The sequence below is a fragment of the Pipistrellus kuhlii genome, unplaced genomic scaffold, assembly GCF_014108245.1.
Source record: "Pipistrellus kuhlii isolate mPipKuh1 unplaced genomic scaffold, mPipKuh1.p scaffold_m20_p_6, whole genome shotgun sequence".
Lineage (NCBI taxonomy): Eukaryota > Metazoa > Chordata > Mammalia > Chiroptera > Vespertilionidae > Pipistrellus > Pipistrellus kuhlii.
In genome coordinates this window covers 70301075-70325612 of record NW_023425562.1, presented here as the reverse complement: position 1 = coordinate 70325612, position 24538 = coordinate 70301075, and the positions used below count along the sequence as shown (strand labels likewise).

General features: G+C 42.8%; 1 protein-coding gene across 3 annotated transcripts in view; it reads right to left on the bottom strand.

Moving 5' to 3' along the window:
* The window catches only part of RIN2 (Ras and Rab interactor 2), a 203300-nt gene that overhangs the window by 161846 nt on the left and 16916 nt on the right, over positions 1-24538 (bottom strand). For all 3 annotated transcript variants that reach the window (XM_045574685.1, XM_045574687.1, XM_036418969.2), the window contains exon 2: positions 1249-1370. The gene's annotated coding sequence lies outside the window, so the exon portion shown is untranslated. The remainder of the gene's footprint in view (positions 1-1248; positions 1371-24538) is intronic.

Sequence of the window (24538 nt, the reverse complement as noted above, 5' to 3'; positions counted from 1 at the left end):
AAATTTAATATCTAACTACAAACAGGTTATAGTGGGTAGTCATGTCCCATATATTTCACCTGACAAAGATCAACTTGGATCTCTTTACTGAGCCCATCTGCCTTCCTGCCTCTAAGATAACTTATCTGTGAGATGTCTGGGTAACTTCCTTTTTACCCAGGACCCCTCAGGGCACAACAAATGGCCTAAAGACATTCCCTCATTGTTATTGTTATCAAGTAAAATGTCAATGTTAATTACCTTAGAGTATCCAATACCCATTTCTGTAAAAAAAGCTCAAGTCCATCATTTAACCTTTTACCCTATCCCAGAGGTTTTCCAGCTTCTCTCGGTCCCACCTCCCTAATCTATCACCAATGAATTTCATGTAACTCACCTAAGGCCCTTTCCTTTGATTACAATGTATAAATATAGAAATGTAACCCGCCATTCTCCAGAACATTATCTCAATGCATTGAGGTTCTGCTTCCTGGCATATGTCAATCGTTTGGCTCAAACTCACTAAAATTCTTTACAGGTTTCAATGTGTTTTTTTCGTTAACATATGAAAAAAAAATATCTCATGTAACCCGAGCAGAAACCACAGAATCTAAACTCATGGAGAGAAAGCAGATGACTTCCTGAAAAAAATTGCATGTTTAAACCAATACTGACATTGATCTAGGGTTCAAATTAAAGAAACAGACTCACAACACACTATGCAAAGTTATTTCTCCAAAGTTACTCTCTTGTCCCCAAATGGGTTTGCTTTCTCTAAGAACAGTTATGTCTGAGGGGTAGGAAAGTCCCCAGCTCCTGGTCCAGAGGAGGAAGCAGTTGGGGCAGGAGTGGATCTCACAAGCTTGGCATCAGGGAGCCCTAAATTCAAATCCCATCTCGTTGTGTGGCCTTGGGTACGGTACTTCATCTTATTTGTAAATGAGTGTATGACATCTACCTTAGGTGATGCTGTAGCAGGTTTCAATGAGATCACTCAAAACAATGACAATGTTTATTTTGCTCCTGAATTTTCTGTGGGGGCAGGGCTCAGCAGGATGATTCATCAAGGCCAGTTTGTCCCAGCTCTACTCAGTATCAATGGGAGCAGCCACCATGATGTGAGGAAGCCCAAGCTCCATAGAAAGGCCATGGGGAGATACACCAACACAACCAAGCTAGAGCACACAATATTCCCAACCCACTGAAGCACTTGGCGATGAAAAGCAATCGTCGGTCGGCACGCACTGGGTTTTATAATTTGTTACATACCCTTCACAGCAGCATTTCTTCTAGTCTCCCAATTTAGTCCAGCTCCAACCTCCTCAGCATCACAAAGGACTTGCACATTTTATCTTTGTAGAAGTTCAGAAGTCCGGATCTCTTGTATCCATCTACAACACAAAGAATCAAATATTTAAGAGTTTTTTATGCATTAAAAAAAAAATACTATGAACACCACACAGAGGACTTGCCTCTTCACTTGGCCCTGGAATAGGAGCACAGTGAATGGCTTTCCATCCTGTTCTGATCCCTCACCCGGACCTCTGGGCCAGGTGACCAAAGAGGGACCTGCTTTACCAGAATGTTCTTTAAATCCCTATGCCAATACTCAGATTTCTAAACTTCAAATAGTCCTCCACTTAAAAAAAAAAAAAAAAAAAAAGTTACTAATCAGCAATGATTAGTCAGTCAATTCATATTTTCAATCAATTAAGTGACAATTTGAGTATCCCTTTACCCCTTGCATCAAATTAGGTCATACAAATTTCAACAGCCCTGCAATCTTCTAACCTAAGATTTAGAGATAGAAATAACCTGAACATTAAATTCTAAAATGATCCCCTGTTTCATTATTTTTGCATCAATTCCATGCCTTTTCAAAATTCAGTACATAAATACAGTCATCTAACTTGCAAACAAGCAGAAAACCAAGAACAAGTATAAAACCAAAGCTCAGGTTCCTTTGATGATCATCACTAATACCAGGATCCGTGTCAGAGGTGAGCAGTGTTATATCTTCACAGATCTGTGCATTCAAACATTCAATCTCTCTCCCTCAATGGGTATGGTTATTTTCTAAAGAAATATTTAATGTGTGTCATCCTGCACCTTGTTTGCTTCATTCTCAGGGTGTCTTATCGCACATCCCTACATCAGGATCAGAAGATGATCTCATTTAAAAAAAAAACAAAACTCTGATTAATATTTCTCAATCTCCACTCCTCCATCAGGCCATATAACTGAACTCTAACTTCCTCCCTTGCTTTCCTCCCTGTCTGGTGTTACACACATTCCATCCCTTCCTACATCCTCTAGATATAAATTTCTGGCCTAGAATATCCTCCTTGCCCCTCTCTAATTCAGATTAGCCCTCAGGCGCAGAGGCAACATACTTGGGCTTCAATCCCAGTTGAGAATTTCAGAAAAAGTACTTAATTTTTACTCACTTGGATGCCCTATGTATTAAGTAGGATGGCTGTAACAGCACCTACCTCAAACGGTTATTCTAAGGATCAAATAAAATAATCCATAGCTTAGTCCCACTACAGGATATTTACTAAATGCTCAATAAATCACCAATCATCATCATCATCACCTTTTATTTCTTTTGGTAATAATTTAAATCCCGCTGTCTTCTTAATTCAGATTTCCCCCTGAATTTCTACTTCACAGGTAGCTAGGAATACTAAAAATGATCCCAATAAACTTTAAGTTCCATTTACTTCCCAATGTCTTCTCATCTTTGCTCTCTGGACTCAGGATGAGCCGCAGTCGCTCAGAGCAAAGGAAGCCAGGAGCAAAGGAAGGCTCTGCTTCTAAGGTATAAAAAAGTGTAGTGCTTCCTCCACTACACGGTTTATATTATCATATTAAATACATATCCACACAAAAATAACTAAATATCTTATTCTCATGAACCTGTACAATTATACCAAGAAAATGTATAAATTAACTAAGAACAAAAATGTAAACACTACAATTATAAGTCACAAGAGGGGTCCAAGATGGTGGCGGAGTATTTGGAAATTACACACCTCCTCCCAGGTCTGAACTGGAATTACAACTAAATTAGAACAATCAACCTTGAATAACCACTGAAAACCAGCTGAACAGAATCTTATAAACTAGAATTTTCCAAAGAAGCCACATCCAGGCTGGTAAGAAGGGCAGAGACATGACAAAAGCTGGCCCACACACATACACGGCCATCGAAAAACCAAAGAAATATCTCGCCTTAGGGGTCTCCCCTGAGCAGTGAGGGGTCTCAACACCCAGAGCACCAGAGCCAGGAAGAGTAGCCCACTAACATCTGGCTATAAAAATCAGCGGGGAGCCCTAGATGGTTTGGCTCAGTGGATAGAGCACCGGCCCTGGGATTGAAGGGTTCTAGGTTCCATTTGGGTCAAGGGCACTTCCCTTGGCTGCAGATTGGATCCTGGCCCATCCCATGGACGCAATCAATCTGTCTCTCTCACATCTATCTGTCTCTCCTTCTTCCTTCTACTCTCTCTAAAAATCAATGGGGAAAAAAATCCTAGGGTGAGGATTAACAAAAAAACAAACAAAATCAGCCAGCATTCTGTCCAGCATGTAGAGACTGGAATCCACTAGAAACCAAGGTGCCATCTTAAAGGGGCAGCACACAAAATCTCATTCTTGGCCAGTTAACCCTGGGCTCCAGCAGAGGGCTGTGGTTTAAAGTGGACTGGAGTTGTGGGAGTTGTGGGACAACTGTGTTGTGTGGCTCTGAGGACAGATCAGAAGGGAAAGCTGCCACGGTGCCTGTGCTGAGTCCCAACCCCACACTGCCCACAGACTGGATCCAGAACTCCCTCCCACACTACAACATCCTGGGGAAATGCAATAACCCCACCCTCTCTTCTCCTTGTCTACTCCCCATGCCCCGCCCTACAGAGCTCACCCTGCCCAGGACTCAGCTGCCAGGGCTCCTGGTGAAGACTTTCTTGAAGGAGTTTGGAGGGTGAACTCAGGGGTTGTCAGAGACTGCATGAAGTGGCTCTGGGGTGAGGGCCACTCCCCTAATGCCCTGAGGGCTCTGTCTCCAGGAGAGATTCACTAGCCCCATACTCCTGACTCCACTCCCTGGGGTCCTGACATGTTCTGGCACTGCAGAGGAGTCAGCGGGCTGTGGTCAGCTTGGGCCCTTAGGAAAGACTCTCCTTGAAGGCGATCAGGAGGTCCCAGCAGATCAGAGAGAGGCCGAGTTGTGTGGCTCTAGGGCGGAAACCGTTTTCCCCTTACACGTCCATCCAGCGCTACAGTTCCTGTATGGTGTCCTCACTAACACGGCCCATTTTGGTCTGTTTGGACCTGATGAACACTGATACCCTCATCCCGATGACTACCTGAGACGCCGCCACACCACAAAGGTCTGAGGACACCCTGCAAGTGAGAATTTTGCTGAGTGGCTTCAGTCTCAGCATTGGTGTGGTCTGAATTTGTATCAGTTTGGTGAACAACACTTGCCCCTACTGGGAGATTCACTGAGAACCTACCTCATGCAATGGCCCTACTAACCAAAGCAACCTATAGATTCAGTGCAATTCCTATCAAGATACCAATGGCATATTTCACAGAACCAGAACAAGTAATCCAAAAATGAATATGGAGCCACAAAAACCCTGAATAGGTGCAGCAACATTGAGAAAGAAGAACAAAGTTGGTTTCACACTACCTGATATCAAACTATACTACAAGGGCATAATCATCAAAACAGCATGCTATGGGCATTAAAACAGACATACAAATCAATGAAACAGAATAGAGAGCCTAGAAATAAACTCACACCTATATGGTCAATTAATATTTGATAGAGGAAGCAAGAAAACATACAAGGATGTAAAGATAGTCTATTCAATTTATGGTGTTGGAAAACTTGGACAGATACATGCCAAAAATGAAACTAAACCACCTTCTTATATCATATACAAAAATAAACTCAAAATGGATTAAAGACTTAAATGTAGGACTCCTATAAGAAAAAATCTCTATTTCTCTTCACAATATTTTTTTTTCTGATACAGCTTCTTGGACAAGGGAAACAAAAGAAAAAATAAACAAATGGGAGTGAGTCAAACTAAAAACAATTTGCACTGCAAAGGAAGCCATTAACTAAACAAAAAGACAACCTATTGAGAGGGAGAAAATATTCACCAATTCACAAAAAATGTACCAATTTTGTACATCTGAAAAGAGTTAATATTCAAAATTTATAACACAGTCAAACTACTCAACATAAAAAAATAAATAATCCAATTAGAAAATTGGCAGAGGACCTGAATAGACACTTCTCCAAAGAGCACATGTAGATAGCCAACAGGCATATGAAAAGATGCTCAACTTCACTCATTGCCAAAGAAATGCAAATTAAAACCACAACTCACACCTGTCAGAATGGCTGTCATCAATAAATCCATAAACAGCCGAAGCCGGTTTGGCTCAGTGGTAAAGCATCAGTCTGTGGACTGAAAGGTCCCGGGTTCAATTCCGGTCAAGGGCATGTACCTTGGTTGCAGGCACATCCCCGGTAGGGGGTGTGCAAGAGGCAGCTGGTCGATGTTACTCTCTCATCGACATTTCTAGCTCTCTATCTCTCTCCTTTCCTCTCTGTAAAAAATAAAATATATTTAAAATAAATAAATAAAATAAATAAATCTGTAAACAAAAAGTGTTGGCAAGGATGTGGAGAAATAGGAACCTTCATGCACTGTTGGTGGGAATGCAGACTGGGACAGCCACTGTGGAAAGCATTAAGGAGGATCCTCCAAAAATTAAAAGTGGAACTGCCTTATGACCCAGCGATTTCACTTCTGGGTATATATAAATCTAAAGGAAACCAACACATTAATTCAAAAGAATATTTGTACCCCAGTGTTCATTGCAGCACTGTTTATAATAGCCAGATATGGAAGCAACCCAAGTGCTCATCAATAGATGATTGGATACAGTAATGTAGAAGTGGTACATATATACAATGAACTATTACTCCGCCATAAAAAAAAGAATGAAATCTTACTATTTGCAACAACATGGATGGACCTGGAGGATAAGTTTGCTAAATGAAACAAAGTCAGTCAGAGAAAGACAAATACCATATGATTTAACTTGTATGTAGAATCCAAAGAACAAAATAAACAAACAAAACAGAAACAGAGCCACAGACACAGAGAGTGGACTGGTTGATGAATAGGGATGGAGTTGAGGGACTGGGTGAAAAAAGTGAAAGGATTAAAAATACAAATTGGCGATTACAAAATAGTCATGGTGATGCAAAGTACAGCATAGGAAATATAGCCAATAATAATGTAATAACTATGAATGGTGCCAGATGGGATCACTGGCTAGAAACATCAGGGGGATCACTGTGTGAAGTATATGATTATATAACCACTGTGCTATACTCCTGAAACTAATACCAAATAATGTTTTGTAAAAACTAAAAATAAAATGTTCTTTAAAAAAAAAAAATAGTGATGTCAAGGAAAAACCCATTGTGTTCCTTTAAAATGTCTCCAAGAGAATGCTGAAAAGATTCTTGAACATATTTACATTAAAAAGAAAAGATCTGTACTTTTATGTAGTATTCAACAGACTTTGTACATTTAACTATTTATAAATCCACAGCATTGTTTTTTTTCTATTGTAAGAATATATTTTCCTAAACTCTCCAAAAATAATTAACAAAAAAGGCTCACAAATAGGAAAGAAAAAAGTAACAATATTATTTAACAAATGATGATGTTATATTGAAACTAAGTCACTCCTTGAGAGTGAATATAGTGGAGTTGCATCCTCTGTGAGAAGGGTTAACGTAAGAAAATACAGCAGGAGTTACCCTTAAAGTTAATCTGCTGTGTTGAGAGGCACCTGTGGAAAAGCCACCTAGGAAACAGGAGCCTGTGGTGTCCCACATCATGCGGACTCTGGGGCATTCACTTACTGAATGGAACGGAAGGGCAGGTGAAATAGCTCACACAATTCAGATTATTCCCATCTCTGTTCGACTCTGAATGCTCCCTCAACACTTCTCAATCTGAGCTACTGTGCAGCTTTCATTCCTCCTCTCTGCTGGGCCGTATATGTGGTCTTCACCTGGGGCAAACACACCGTCTATGACCTCATCTGCTCCTTCCTCATATCCTGTAACAATTCCAATATGTAGGATGACTTGGTCCCAAGGCAAATTAAATAACCACAAACCAAAGGTGGGCACTGAAATTCCTCTGCAGAACTTGGCTTCAAGGCTCAGCTCTTCAGAGACTCTCACCACTGACTGCACACCTGAGAAGTTGTATGTGGCCCAGGCCACACTCAAACAAATCACAGCAAAATGTCTGGGGGTGGGACCTTTGCAGCCCCATTTTTCAAAGCCCACTGGGTGATTCAGTTTGCAGTAAAGGATGAGAACCACTGACCTAGGGATTAATGGCTTTCAAACTCATGACGTCTGCCCATAAGAATAATAAATACATTTCATCCCAGCCAACATGGCTGAGTGGTTGAGTATTGACCTATGAACCAAGAGGTCATGGTTTGATTCCCAGTCAGGGCACATGATGGGTTGCGAGCTCCATCCTCAGTGTGTGGTGTGCAGGAGGCAGCCAATCAATGATTCTCTCCCATCATTGATGTTTCTCTCTCTCTCTCTACTTCTCCTTTCCTCTCTGAAACCAATAAAAATATATATTAAAAGATACATTTCACATCATGACCCATACTCATACACACATAAACAAAAAACAAACATTTTAATAAGACAACACTTAATTCTTACTACTAGCTACGCATTCCCATGTTTTCCATTCCACTCACTTTTATTTAATGGGTGACAGTCCACTAGGGGGTCATGACCCACAGTTTGAAAAATACTGCTTCAGATGACTCAGAATATAGTGATATGAATCCTATATAATAAAAGCCTAATATCCTAAGTGTCAGACTGTTTGACCATTTGACCAGTCATTATGATGCGCACTGACTACCAGGGGGCAGACACTCTGACTGGTAGGTTAGTTTGCTGCTGGGGTCTGGCTAATCTGGACTGGGCATGATGGGCCAGACATGCCCTGGATCACGGCCCCTCCCCAGCCCCAACCGTGCACCTGTGCTCTCTCACAATCTGGGACCCCTCGGGGGATGTTAGAGAGCTGGTTTTGGCCCCATCCCTGCAGGCCAGGCCAAGGGACCCCACCAGTGCACGGATCTGTGCAACAGGCCTCTAGTTATTAAATATTATCCTTGAAATAAAAATATATTTCAAAAACTAAAGAGCATAAATAAATCCCAGAGAACAATTCCATACTTACAGACGCTCACTTTGAGCATCTTAAAATATTTGACAGAGGAGGCAAGAGAATGTGTGTGTGTGTGTGTGTGTGTATTAGAGGCCCAGTGCACGAAATTTGTGCAGGAGGGGATGCACTTCAGCCCAGCCTGCACCCTCTCCAATCTGGGACCCCTCAAGGGATGTCGAACTACCTGTTTAGGCCCTGGGATTGGGCCTAAACGGGCAGTCGGCCATCTTTCTCACAATCCAGGCTGGCTGGCTCCCAACCACTTGCCTGCCTGCCTGATTGCCCCTAACTACTTCTGCCTGCCAGCCTGGTCGCCCCTAACTGTCCTCCCCTGCAGTCCTTGTCCCTTACAACTGCCCTTTCCTGCTGGCCTGCTCACCCCTAACTGCTCTCCCTGCAGGCCTGGTCACCACCAACTGCCCTCACCTGTAGGCCTGCTTCCCCCCAACTGCCTTCCCCTACAGGCTTGGTCCCCGCTCCCCCAAGCCTCATTCCTCCCCCCACACACACACTACTATCTTGTATCCACATGGGGGTAGCCATCTTGTGTGTTGGAGTGATGGTCAATTTGCATATTACCTCTTTATTATATAGGATATATCCTATATATATCATAATAATCTGGCAACTCAGTATATATCCTATATAATAAAGGCTAATATGCAAATTGTCCCCTCGACCAGGAATTCGACCAGCAGGCAAGCAGGCCAACCTCCCATGTCAACTCCTCCTGACCAGGCTGGCCAGACCCCACCCATGCATGAATTCATGCACATATGTGTGTGTATATATATATACATATGTAAGTATATGAATATGTATATATATATGTATGTATGTATGTATGTATTTTATATATTTCAGAGAGGAAGCAATAGATAAAAACATCAATGATGAGAGAGAATCATGGATCGACTGACTCCTATAGACCCCCTTCTGGGGATTGAACCTACAACCCAGGCATGTGCCCTTGATGGAAATCGAACCCAGGACCCTTCAGTCCACGGGCCGATGCTCTAGCTACTGAGACAAACCAGCTAGGGCTGAACACCTTTATTATACTCCCAAATCTTTCATTTATACAAAAGGTCAAACTCATGTATATATTTCCTCTTGTGTGTACATATGATGTATGCTATGCTTTTCCCACTAGCCATTATTTCCTATCTATCATATATTATCACACAGCATTCCATCTATTTGGATAATCCGTAAATGACCACATTGTGGACACCCCCAACCCCACCCCCAACCCCACCCCCGCCAGAGCTTATTTCACTCTGCTGCTCAGGGGGTGCTGGTCTTATGGTTTGCTTTGTCCATGCACCATGGGCATCCCACAGGATGGACCACAAAGCAAGCATCTGCACTAATACTTGTGGCCTGAATTTTCACATTCTGGTATACATTTCCAATTTGGATTTAACAAAATAGTCCACTAGGGAGGCTGATAAATATATCTGGCCTTCCAAAGAAACAGGTTTACCATTACTAGCAGCCTCTCAGTAGTCACCACGCTTCTAACACCAGACTACAGTTCTAGCTATCCAGTGCTCTTCCCACGTGGGAATAATAGAATTCAACGTCGCCGCCAACATCCAATTTCCACTCATGTTGCTGCAGTCGCATCCCTAAGGGTTCAAGAGAAAGAGTTTTTTGAGCACTATGGGAAAAACCAACTCAAAATGTTATGAGTCCACTTCCAAAGAGGATTTGACTTTGAAAAATATAATAACTAGCCAAACCCAAACCAACCAAAAGAGATGCTAAACTAAGCTTAGATTGGACATACATGGTATATGTTATGAAATCGTACAGGCAGAAACTTGAAACACCAGCGCCATAAAGGCTGTCTTTATATAAGAAAAACATGATTGTATAGGAAAGAGAGAAGCGGACAGACGGAGGCCTCCCTTTGGCCGGGGCAAAGCAGCTGGAATGACTGGGAAGCGGTCCGACCCTGTGGACTGGACTCCACAGCATGTGGACACAGAAGCATTTCCTCGGCGAAGGGCATCTGTTTTCAATCTAGTTATTAAACTTCAACATGGTTATTTTCCTAAGAGAAATGCACATTTACTTCAAGCCTATTGGTTGCTTAGCAGACTAAAAAACCTCTCCAGGGTATACTAAAGTGTTTCTAACCTTCACAATTTTAAAATTATCGTACATTTCCATTTAATTCCTCTATGGAGGACAACTAATGTTATGGGAGGTGTCATGATTACAGTTATTCACTCATTAAACAAATACTGCTAGAGCATCTATGAGATGCAATGTGCTTTGAGAAATACTGAGTCACTTTTCAGGGGAAATTCTGGAGCCCTTGCACAATATTTAAAACCCCTCTAGGCAAAATCAGCTTGAAGACAAGGATGCCAACCGATTGACCAACCTTAGTAGGTGCTAAAAGAAAACACTGTTCCATTATCTCACTCAACTAGGAAATGGGGAGTTACAAGGATGAAAATAGGTTTCTTTGTTGCAAGATTTCTAAAGCCTTTTCTGTGAATATGATCGAGAAGGTTTACAGTATGTCCAGTGTCTTCCAAAATTCGGGAAGGCAACAAATCAATGTTTTCCTCTCTCTCTCCCTTCCCCTCTCTCAATGAGCATGTCCTCGGGTGAGGGTTAAGAAAAAAACGAGTCCACAGCAAAAGCCCAAGCTGGCCACAGATGACTCCTCTTCAGCTCATGGGCTTGACAGTGTGGCTATGGAGGGTTAGGGCTAGTGGATCTCTGTGTGTGTGTGGGGGGGGGGGTGGGTGTCAGGGCAGATCTGGGAGTGGGAAGGTGGAAGAAATGGAACTTGCCACACAATTCAATCTCTGACATCCCCAATTCACACTCAAGAGCCCTCCAAGAAAGTCTACATCCGGGCCCAGGCTGCTGACTCCTCAGCAGGACGAGAGCTCTACAGGGCAAGGTGGAAAGGAGTTGAGGGTGGGACTAGTGTGGCCCTTCAGGATGATGCATCTGCAGGAAGTTAGGGAGAGGGACTCAGCACAGGAACTCTGGCAGCTGTCTCCTGGGTGTCACGCAGCCCAGCTTGTCCTCGCACAACTCCAGTCCTCTCAATCTGCCCTCCCTCTGCCGGAGGCCAGGGGGAGCTGCCATGGATGAGATTTTGTGGGCTGTCGCTTTAACAGACTCCAGTCTCTCCCTAGTGGGCAGGATCCATACCAATTTTCACAGCCAGATGTTATATGAGCTGCTCTTTCCATATGGGTGCTCCAGGCTGGGGAGCTCTGGTTGGGATTGATACCTCTACTGCTGTGATATCCCTGAGGATGCTTAACAGCTATACATGGGTGTGAGGCCAGCCCTTTTCCTGTCTCCACCCTTCCTATCAATATCAGTTTCGATACGGCTTCCTCTGTAAACCCTTGGTTGTAAGACTTTTGTTCAGTTAAACTTCAGTTGGTTATTCAGGCTGATAGTTCTACATTTTAGTTGTAATTCCAGTTTGGACCTGGGAGGAGTTGAGGGTCACTGCTACCTACCCCGTTGCCATCTAGGATTTTCCTAATTTCCTCTTCTGAGTCCAGCCAACTTTTCCCTTCACATCTTCCTGGGTTTATCCATTTTAGTTCAAATTTTTTGAAATCTTGATTCAAGATTATATATATGAAAATGTTTACTTAAATAATCAATGTTGGAACATTCTATTGTCATTTTCTTCAGCTTTGGTGTGTGTGTGTGTGTGTGTGTGTGTGTGTGTGTGTGTGATTAGAGAGTGTGAGGCCTGGCTGGTAGAGCATCAACCCATGAAACAGGAGATCATGGTTCAATTCCTGGTCAGGGTCCTTGTCGGTTGCAGGCTAGATCCCTGTGGGGGCCATACAGGATGTAGTTGATCAATGATTCTCTCTCATCATTGATGTTTCTATCCCTCTCTCCCTCTCCCTTCCTCTCTCTGAAATCAACAAAAACCTATTTAGGGGGGGTGAGAATATTCAAATCTAGACATTTTTGATTTTCAAACTTTGTTTTCTTCTTATTAAAGTGATGCTTGCACGTTGTCTGTCACTTTCTGCTCCATTTACAATAGATTTTCTTTTCTGGACAGCAATGAAACTGATGCAGAAGAGAGTCAGGGCTTGAAGTGGCTAACTAGGTTTCTGATTCAATCGCACCCTCTACTGTTGATATGGTGAAGTGCAGGCTATTGTATGGTACTGCTTGGAGGAAGGGTGTGTGTCCCTGTGATTTTGTGATCCTTTTATCTCTGCAGGACGCTTAATTTTTATTCTTTTCGCCCTTCTTTCTCCACATTGCCCAGTCTCCCAGGGGCAGGTGCCCTTCCAAATTTCTCCATCTCGAAACCCGTCTTTCTGAAGACAGTTTCCCTGGGTCCCGGACACATTCAAGTATTTCCACTGGGGACAGGCTGTCTCTCCAGGGGGGATGTCTAGGTTGGTCACCCCAGCCTCCCCGCACTCTTGTCCTTTTCTCCACGTATGCTCTGTGGTCCCTGGAGCCAGCTGGCCGGACCTGGGTGTTTATTCCACTCCTTATAAGTAACTGGAAGTTTGTGCAACTGTCTCCTACTTATACTATGGGTGATTTTCATTTGCTCTATTTGTTGACTTGGGTGACTTTTTTTGGAAGTTACGTTAAGAGTTTTGGATCTAAGAAGCCACCATTATTCTACTGAAACTCAGAGAGCTCTCTATGTGTTTAAATAATAATGTTATTTACTGCTTTTCACTCATTTACCCATTCCATCAAACCTGTTCACTCTTCATAATACAGAAATGTCTCGATGCAGCTGTCTATATATACACCGTATTTTTCGGACCATAAGACACACTTTTTTCCCCCCAGAAGTGGGGGGAAAAAGTCCCTGCGTCTTATGGTCCAAATATAGCCTACACATATACTTTAAAAAAAAAGTTTTTTTACTTGCCCGGCTCTGTGTGGTCTCTGTGTGCTTGCCCGGCTCTAAAATGGTTCTAAATGCTGCTGTTTACTTTACAGGGTTGATTACATGTGTTTATGACTGTGATGTTGGGTTTTAATGCACATAAAATATTTTAGGACACTATTTGTTTCAGATTCTTTTTTTCTTCATTTCCCTTCTCTAAAAACTGGTGCGTCTTATGGACCGGTGCGTCTTATGGTCCGAAAAATACGGTAACTTTAAACAAGGAACTCTTCGTAATAACACACACACACACACACACACACTCACTCACACACTCAAGTGTTCAGAATACTTAAATAATATCAGCCATCACCAGAACCTGCCCTGAATATCAGCAAAAGGCCGAGCACCTGAGAGCATCTGCCCCCTGGGATGAAGCCGTAGGTACTGTAAGTCACTGGAAAGCCGCACGTGATTCAGGTTGCCCCGGGGTAACAGCCTCTGCCTAAATTCCCTCATTTCCAGAGACAGAGCGGACAGTGCTCTCCTGGCCCCGGTGCCACCTGCTCAGACACACGTGGTTTTTGAACATTTCTCCAACTACGGGAGCAGGCTCTTTCCAGGAGCCAAATGGGTCTGAGCTGCTGGGAATGAATCCCCAGCCCAAAGGCCTCATGCAGGGCTGTGGGAGGGGGCACAGGAGAACCTGGCCCTCCCTCCTCACTCTCTAGCAGGGTAACTGAGTCAGTGTTTACACTGAGGCTGAGTGAGCTCTCGTCCACAGGGTGCATCAGCGACCTCCCTTCCCTGACTCCCCTCCACTCCCCTCAGGTTTCCTGGGGTCACACCGCTTGTCCCATAAAGGGACTTACTTTAAGGTGGCCAGACGTCCCGCTTTTGGCGGGACAGTCCCGATTTTTAACAAGTTATCCCGCGTCCCGTGGCGTTTTAAAAAAGTCCAAAGGATTTAAAAGAATCTTTGCAAAAACCGGGACTTTTAAAAAATGCTGCGGGATGCGGGACAAATTGTTAAAAATCGGAACTGTCCTGACAAAAGTGGGACGTCTGGTCACCTTAAGTTACTTACATGTGACTCTTTGCTCAGGGCCTGCTTCGGAGGGGACCTACATGAAGCCTCCGGAGCATCCCTCAGGGAGAGAGCCCCCGAACAGCTCACCAATCCGCACAGGACGAGGAGGAGAGGGGTCTTGGACGTCACACCCATGGGTCCGGGGAAGCTCAGAAGATCCTAATGGCAGCGTGTGGAGCAGAGTTCCCTCTGTCCCCAGGGCCACTCCTGTGACTAGGGCCAAGAATGTAAAGGGCGGTGGTGAGGAGGAGCCTCTGCATTCCATGACAAAGGCCCGTGTACATAGTAACATCCCATCTCTGTAAATACTTGTGGAATGAGTGAATGATAAGGAATTACGTTGGAGAAAACCACATGAACATCAACGCTGCCATCAGCACTCAGGTTTTTCCAGTTAACACTCTAATCTCATGGAAATATTTGTGACTGTAGGATGTGACAGATAAGAACGCCAGAATGAGCTGGAGCTGAGTTCTTCAGAAGTCCCCCCGCTGCCACCCTGGGAGCTCTAGAAAACCAACCCCGGGGAGGGCGCATGTAGAAGGAGCAGACATGTGTGGCGAGGTGAAATGACGGAAGTTCATGTCACCATCCCCTCATTTTGTCATAACTCTAGAGGGCACCCCAGGTTCCCCTCAGATACAGGTGGGAGCTGCCGTCCCAGGACCCCGTGGTGCAGGGGTCCTACCCAATACTTGTGGGCGTGGCCATGAAGAAAGACGTCTGTGCAGCAGACAGAGCAAGGACAGCCAACTGGGGTTGACTTCTGAAACCAGGGTTTCGATGTTCTACAAGAGGCCATGCAAAGCTCCTGTCTGCTATGAGCAAGGGAGGCGTTTAGAATGCAGAAGAGATGAGCATTTACAGGCAGAATCGCTGCTTTGTTGACTTCTTGGAAAGATCGGTTAATAAAATCAACAATTATTTTAAAACTTTGCTATTTTACAATAATCAACATTTAAAAATGTGTATTTTGTCCTGGGCACTAGGTTAGAACAAGTAGGTTCCATCTGCCCCTTTCCCTCAAGAGGGTTAGTGAGAGAGACAGGCCAATCTAGTGTGATCAATCCACTCAATAGTCTATCAACAATCCTCCTGTAAATATCTACTTTGTCTGCCCTGGCTGGTTTGGCTCAGTGGATAGAGCGTTGGGCTTCAGACTGAAGGGTCTTGAGTTTGATTCTAGTCAAGAACACATGCACAGGTTGTGGGCTCAGTCCCCACTGGGGGATGTGTAGAAGGCAGGCGATCAATGATTCTCACCATTGATGTTTCTCTCTCTCTCTCCTTCTCCATCCTCTCTGAAATCCATGAAACAAATTAATAATAAAAATAAATAAATATCTACTTTGTCTGATGTGAGCTTATGGGTTCTAGTCATGTACAGAGTCAAAATAAGGATTAGCTAATCATTTAGTCATTAAAACCTCAAAAAAAATTAAACAGGTTTTATGGGCTTTATTTAAAATGTGTTCTAAATCACCCTACCTAACTCACCCTACCTTAGTAACCAGCTTAACATGCTGCATTATATGTGCAAGCACAGCTTTAAGAAAGATTGCCCAAGATGAGTACCTGCAGCACCTTCTCTGGAAACAAATCAAAATAGTACGTCGCCTTTCTCTGTAGTCACCTGCCTCTTGTAAAAGCACAGTGCAGGGAATGCAGGTAGAAGACTGTCCAGGATGGAAGGCAACATCGCTGCCTTTCTAAACAGAACCCCAAAGCCAGGACACCGGTTTCCCCAATCTCCAGAACGTCACCCACTGAAAGTCATCATCAGTATTCTCTCCTCTGACAATAACACAGTAAGTAATTTCTACTTCACTATTTACACACGGCAGCCCCTGGGGCAGAGGCCATGGCTGCTCACCAAGGACACATATGCACCTTTTATTTCTGACACTACAGGCCCATTGCACGAAGATTCATGTAAGAATAGGCCTTCCTTCCCCTGGCTTTGCTCCTGGCAGCCCAGGAGCCTGCAAGTCTTTGCTCCCTGCCAGAGCACCGCTCCTATAGCTCCCTTTGCCCCCTGCCCTCCCCCTCATAGCAGGTGTCTCACCCAGACGCTCTGTGCCTGAAAGTTTGAGGTTCACCTGTTAACAAATGCCACCATCTGGTCAGGCTGCAGCCACTCTCCCATCTCCCCATTTACTAGGAAAGAAAATGGACAAAGACCCTGCTCCCCTTTGGAGACTTCTATTATTGTCCTGACGGTGCGTGAGAATCACAAGAACAAAATACTGAGTGTATACCACAGTATCACACATGCAAAACTCTCCTAATGCTCTCCTCTCTGGCGGGGCTGTTCTCCTCCCCACTCCACATACAAAGAATCTGAGTCTCCGGAGGTGAACTGATTTGCCTCGCTATCCACAGCCAGCAGGCAGAGGCCCTACAGCCTCGAACAAGATCTCTGAGTCACTGCACAGCACGGCCTCTCCCCGGCCTTTGGTTTCAGTACCAGCCACCTCGGGGAGCACTGCATACTCGGACTAACACTGCTGCGAGTCACGGTGGTCTCCTCAAGAGAGACTCAGGACACCCCGAGTTCCGAGGATGGCAGGTCATGTGATGTCTCAGCAGAGAATGGAACCGTCTCCCACTATGACTGTATGTGTAGGGAGGGACTGCCTCTTCAGAACCCATAAATTCATGACTATCAGGGGAAGCTGTCTCTGAAAACAGTTCTAGGCCATGATCGCTTCCATGTCATTTTAATTTATAAGTACCTAGGGGTATTTATAAAATGCAAAATAACCTCACATTTAACAAAATTTTAGGCATATGCAGCCTTAAACTTATATAATTATCCACATTAAAAAAAGAAAAAGGCAGCCCTGGCAGGTGTTGCTCAGTGGGTTGAGCGGCGCCTCATGCACGGAAAGGTCCTGGTTTGATTCCCAGTCAGGGCACATGCCCAGGTTGTGGGCTTGATCCCTGGCAGGGCCCATGAGGGAGGCAGCCAATCAATGTTTCTCTCCATACTGATGTTTCTTCCCCTCTCTCCCCCTTTATCTTTCCCTTCCTCTCTCTAAAGTCAATAAAAGCAGGTTTTTTTTAAAAATAAGCAAAATTAATTGCTTAAAATCTCTAAAACTTCACATTCAGAGTCCAACTCTTCTGGATCACTTTGTACTCAGTGTTTTATGGGCAGCATTGTTCCAATTAACACTATCCTCTGTGATATCAAGAACATAAAGAGCATAGAGGATGATGATTTTCTTTATTTCCCCCTTAATTTTTACTTGAGAAAATTATTGGTTTGAAATTAGAGCATCTGGAGGCAATAAACCGCACCCCCTAAATCCAAATAGCTAAATATAACTTAGTTAAAAAATATAATTTACAAAATCACATCTCAGGAAAGTGAACAAAAACACTAAATGTCTTGCCTTTAAGATAGGATTGGTTTCTCCCCAGAATGACAAAAAGCAACTAATGATTTGAGATTAAAATCAAACATACCTGTTTTTCACCCCAGCAACATCTAAACCAATGACCTACACAGCACAGTGCTAGCACACAGCTAACAGCCCTGAAGTGGTAAGTGTGAGAATTACATGAATTTGGATACATAATTTCTAAGACTCGGTTTCTCCTGCTGTAAAATTATGTGATAGGATTCAATGATTTTAAGGGTCTTATCCTATATAATAAAAGCATAAGATGCTAGTAGTCCCCCCAATCGGAAGTTGTCTCGGAGTTCAGCCAGTGGGTGGGGCTGGCTGGGGGAAGGGAGGAAGTACATAACCGGCAGCTGGCAGCCACTAGGGACCCTACCAGTGCACAAATTCTGGGCACTGGGCCTCTAGTCCTATATAATAAGAGAGGAATATGCTAATTATCTGTTATGCCTTGAGACATAACAACCAACCGAGTAACGACCAGATCATGGAACTGCAGGCAGAGAGCTACAGGAGGGCAGCAGAGAGGTACTGGCGCAAGGATTTGTGCGCCGGGCTACCAGTTGTTATATGAAGTTCTCTGTCTATGTAAATGCCCACACAACTTTAATTCACTATCATGTCTGAACACCAAATTGAAATATGGTAGCACTCATACTTGGGTAAAAACTGCTGTTTGAATTTTAACCTTGCTATCTGACTTCGACCTTCGATTACTTGCTTGAACAATAGGATAGTTGCAGGAGATTGACTCCCACTGACTCAGTAGCTTCAGGGGTAGAAACTGTAGATAACCTTTAGTTCTGCTTTTGTATTATGGGCAAGATAGGGCCACATTCCAATCTCAAGCAGGGTGTGACTAGGAACCAACCCTGCAGGCTGTCCCCAGTCTTTAGAATTTAGTCCTGAGGGGCCAATCAGGGTTAGCCGAGGCAGTGACATCACCGACCTGAGTAAAACCCCTGGACTGGGCGAAATTCGCTCTTTTCCGCCATGCTGCCAGCATGAGTGGGATAGCCCAAGCTAGCATGGAGATGGCTCTTTTGTTTATTGCATCGGACTCGGCTCCCTGGTGGTCCTTGGGGATCATGACTGGAATCCCCAGCCAGGACCATGAGGGACCCCCATTCCGAAGAGCCTGACTGGCCGCAGTAGGTGTGTGTTTGTCTGTGTTTTTGTGTGAGCGCTCTGGAGGGACTGCCCCTCCATCGGGGCTCTTACCTGGGTGTTTACCGGCTGCTGCGTCAGCCATGGTTTGAGTCCAGATTCGAATCTGTAATAAATTCTAGCATGCTTAATCAAATTGGCTCCGGTGGTCCATCTCTTGGGGACTCGCTTCATAACACAAATACCACGCCTTTTTCCTTCCAATCATCACTTGAGGATATACTTCTATTTATTTTTAGGTAGAGAGAAAGGAAGAGAGAGAAACAGAGAAACATTGATTGGTTGCCTCCCAAACATGCCCTGAGCAGGTATCAAGCTTGAAACTTCTGGTGTACTGGACAATGCTCCAACCAACCCAGCCATCCAGCTGAGGCCTACCAACTCCCCACCCACCCCCCTTTAAAAAAAATAAATAACATCTGGCAATAAAGCATAATTTATAAGTGCTTAGGGGCATTTATAAAATGCAAATTAACCTTGCATTTTCTAAAGTTATCTCTTCTATAAAAGGAGACTATTTGTCCTTTCCAAACAAATAAAAATATACTCAGGTAGACTCCAAACAGAAACATGATTTCCTCCTCCCATTGAAAATAGAGCTTCTATACTATTATTTGCCTTTCTAAGAATTTCAATAGATGTGGATGAAAATCCTGTGAGACTGGATTACGGTGTGTATGGACTGTAATCATGAGTCCCAAGCCTCCCAGCATTTAATTATGTTGTTTGTTTTTTAAAAGAGTGAAATGTGACTTCAGAAGATGCAAAGAAAAAACCCAGGGATACCACAAAGCAAGCCTCTGTTTCATCTGGGCATTGCATTCTGTTTGCTTTTTCATAGTATTTTCGAGTTCATGGAATGCAAAGTGCAATAAAAGATGATATGTGAATAGGAAATCTCCCTTATTAAATAAAAGAGAAAGGAAAGATTCCATGTCAATAGGAAATCCCCTGATTAAAAAGGTGGATTTTCGGCTGGAAACATATACAGTTGGAGGAAAATATTCACAAATATGGTTATTGTAACGAAGGCCCCAGTTCATTGGGGAGTTTAGTTTTTCTTTTCTTTTTTCATTTTTTAGTGTTGAGATTATGACAGATGCCACCTCCCTGCACCCCAGCCCCATTGCTCCCTTCCATACAGACCCTACCCCACCCTAGGCCTTCACCATCCTATTTACTGTCTGTGTCCATGGGTAATGCATGCATATAAGTTCTTTGATGAATCTCTTCACACCCCATCCCCTTCCCTCTGAGATTCTTCAGTCTGTTCCATGTTTCCACGCCTCTGGTTCTATTTTATTCATCAGTTTATTTTGTTCATTAGATTCATTGTTTATTTTGATTCAATTGTTAATAGATATGTATTTATTGCCATTTTATTGTTCATATTTTGATCATTTTTTTTCTCTTCTTGTTCTTAAAGAAGACCCTTTAACATTTCATGTGATGAACTACTTTACTGGAGCATTCATCTGAGTGTCAGCTGATTTCTCAGCAGAAACTTTGCAGGCCAGAAGGGAGGGACAAGAAATATTCAAAGTGATGAAAAGCAAGGTCCTAAACCAAGATTACTCTACCCGGCAAAGCTACCCTTTAGAATTGAAGGTCAGATAAAGAGCTTCATTGACAGTTTAGTTTTACAGGGTCATTTCCTGAAACCGGAGGCTATGTGGGAATCAGATTTAAACAACAATTTATAAAAGCCTGTTTAATTCCTGTGGTGCAGGTTTAGGGCAACTGCAATGCGGGATTTTAAACTCCTGCGTTGAGAGGAAAAGGTGTAAATAATGGAGAACTTGCTGTGGACAAGTGGCTCAGTTGGTTGGAGCACCATCTCGTGAGCCAAAAGGTTGCTTGCATGTTTGAGTCCTGATCTGTAGGCAACCAATCCATTTGTCTCTCTTACATCAATGTTTTTCCTTTTCTCTCCCCCTTCCTCTCTCGCTAAATAAATAAAAGCATATCCTTGGGTAAGGATAAAAAAAAATAAATAAATAAAAAGAATGGAGAAATAAGGTTCCACAATATCTTTCTCCTTTGTGAGAGTGGGACTATGAGACCCTGGATCTTCACTCAATGGGACACCTGCTCCCTTCTTCAGCACCTGAGGCAAAGACCCCACAGGACAGGTGAGCAGGGAGCCGTAAAGGCAGAAGGAACCGGATACGTTGGGGATGGAGAGAGGGTCTCCCAGCTTAGAGAGGAAGGAGTCGTGTGGACCAGGTCACCAGTGGTTAGTGTAAGCCCCACTTCTTGGGGCATGTCTCAGTCCAGCTACCTCCCAATATCCCTGCAGGGTCCCTAGTGCAGTCCTAGGCCCTGGCCCATCCCCTTTCTTCCCTTCCCAGCCCTTCCACTCCTATTTCCACAGAGGCCACCAGACTTTGGATTTAAAAAAACAGAAAAACTAACAGAAAATATAAACACTCTGTCATTAATAATGGAGAAAAGAGGGTAAAAAACATTCCCTCCTGTCCTTTAAGATCAGGAACAAAACAAGGGTGCCCACTTTCACCACTTGTACTTAATATAGTACTGGAAGTTCTAGCCACAGCAATTAGCCAAGAAAAAAGAAAGAAAAGAAAAGAAAAGAAAAGAAAGAAAAGAAAAGAAAAGAAAAGAAAAGAAAAGAAAAGAAAAGAAAAGAAAAGAAAAGAAAAGAAAAGAAAAGAGTGAGGGGGAGGGGGAGGGGGAAGGGGAGGGGGAGGGGAAGGGGGAGGGGGAGAGGGAGAGGGAGAGGGAGAGGGAGGGGAGAGGAGAGAAGGTATCCAAGTTGGACAGGAGAAGGAAAATGATCTCTGTGCACTGATGCCATTATCTTACATGTTAACAAAACAAAACAAAACAAAACAAAAACCCTATAGATTCCACCAACAATCTTAGAACTAAAAAAAAAAAACAACTCAGCAAAGTTGCAGGATACAAAATCAACACACAAGAATCAATTATATTTCTATACACTTACAATGAACAATATGAAAAGGAAATTAAGAAAATAATTCCATTTACAATCACCTCAAAAAGATTAAAATACTTAGGAACTTAGGAATAAACTTAACCAAGAAGTAAAAAGACTTGCATAATGAAAATGACAAAACATTGCTGAAAGAAAATAAAGACATAAATTAATGGAAAGACATCCAACATTCATGGGTTAATATTGTCAATACTACCCAAAGTGATCTACACACTTAATGAGATTGCTATCAACAAAACATATGGGCCATTTTTTGCAGGGAAATAAAAAGTCCACCCTAAAATTCATATGGAATCTCTGGGGACTCTAAATAGCCAAAACAATTTAAACAAGAACAAAGCTGGAGGATTCACTCACACTTTCAAAACTTACTACCAGTTACTATAGTTTTGTACTAAGTTAACTACTGTGGTTTTGTAGTAAGTTAATTGCTGTAGCTTTGTAGTAAGTTAATTTCAAACCTGGTGTAAAGACAGACATAAACACCAATGGAATAGAATAGAAAGCTGAGAAATAAACTCATGTATATATAGTGAAATAATTTTTAAAACATGTTTTTAAATTTATTTTAGAGACAAGAAGGGTGAGGAAGACAGAAATGTCAATGGGCTGCCTCCTGAATGCCCCCACTGGAGATCAAGCCTGAAACCTGAGCATGTACCATGACCGGGAATTGAACCTCTCAGTGCATGGGCGGGACGTTGTTCAACCAATTGGACCACACCGCCAAGGCTACCTAGTAAAATGATTTTCAACAACGGTGCCAAGGCCATTCAACAACAAAGGGCAGTCTTTTCAACAAATGGTGACAGAAAAACTGAATATCCACATGCCAAAAAATGAAGTTGGTCCCTTACCTTACACCATCTACAAAAACTAATTCAAAATGGACCAAAGCATAAAAACTAAAGCTATAAAAGTCTTAGAATAAAAGCTTTGAGACATTGGGTATGGCAGTAATTTCTTGGATATGACACAAAAAGTTAAACTACATAAAATAAGAAGTATATGTACCTCAAAGAACACAAACAATTAAGTAAAACAGCAACACTCAGAATGGAAGGAACCACTTAAAAATTATGTATCTGATAAGAGATTAGTATCTAGACTATTAGTATCTATAACCCAACAACAAAAACAACTGGATTTAAAAATGGGCAAGAGAATTGAATAACTATTTCTCCAAAAAATATGCAAATTACCAACAAGCTAATGAAAAGATGCTCAGCGTAAGTAATTATTAGGAAAAGGCAAATCAAAACCACAGTGCAATACTACGGAATACCTATTAGGAAGGCAGCTATGCTCATCACTATACCACCAATGCTATGTCACGTCCATTAGTATGACTACTATCAAAAAAAGCAAAATAGCAACTTAGGATATGGAGAAATTGAAACCCTTATGAACTATTGGTGGGGATGTAAATTGGTATAGCTGCTGTGGAAAACAGTATGGCAGTTTTTCAAAAAATTAAAGATAGAATTATCAGATGGTCTACCAAGTCCACTTCCAAATAATTGAAAATCCATTTCTCAAAGGAATATTTGAACACTCATGTTCATAGCAGCATTATTAACAATAGCCAAAAGGTGGAAGAAACCTAAGTATCCATCAATAGATGAATGGATAAATAATGTGGTATGACATACCATGAAATATGATTCAACCTTAAATAGGAAGGACATTCTGACACTTTACAACTTGGTTAAACCTTGAGGACATTACGCTGAGTGAAATAAGACAGCATTTCATTTCATAGATATATATAGTATGCTGTAGGAAATAAGCCATTAAACAAGACAAATACTATATCATTTCACTTCAGTGAGGTGCCTAGACTAGTCAGAGACACCAAGAGGAATGGTGGTTGCTAGGAGCTTGGGGGAGAAGGATGAAGAAGTATTGTTTGATGGGTACAGAGTTTCAGTTTGGGAAGATGAAAAGGAGTTCTGTGGATGGATGGTGGTGATGGCTGTACAGCAACACGAGTGCCACTGAACTGCACACTTAAATATGGTTAAGGTGGTGATTTTTGTCATAATAAAAAAGTAATAAAAATAATAAAAGGGAGAGAAAAAAAAACCTGTAATCAATCTCTTAGTTGAAATTCTTTATTTGCTAAAGAACGATGAGACTTTGGTGGCTGACCACCAGGATAGCCACAGAAATAAAAGAGAAGATCGTTAAAATGAGAGAGGGGGAATAAAACATTCCCTCTGTGACCTGCACCTTCGCACCTCCACCTCCCTCCCATTTCATCAATTAACCACAAAGGAATCAATGGTAGGTGTTAGGGCACATAAAGGACTGAGGCTGGAGAATGCCTGGGGAAGTCTTTAATAAACTATAAGTATCACAGAAATATTTGTTAGTGTTTCTATTTCTAATTCCGAGGGAAACTAAAACCAGATGCTGTGTGCATTTATCTGTAGCTGTGGCAGGAGCTGAGCTGGAGGCTTGGAGGATGCACGGAGGATGAGCAGCTATTATACATGTACTGAGTCCCACACCCACCCTGACAGCAGTAAGGCAGCGATGGAAACATTCCTTAGCTGCTGACCTGGCGCGAGGAGCTTGGCTCTGTTAATGGGTCCACCTGAGACCAAACCCTGTCCCGCCACTGACAAGTCAGAGACACTGTACAGCCATCACCACCATCCATCCACAGAACACCTTTTCATCTTCCCAAACTGAAACTCTGTACCCATCAAACAATACTTCTTCATC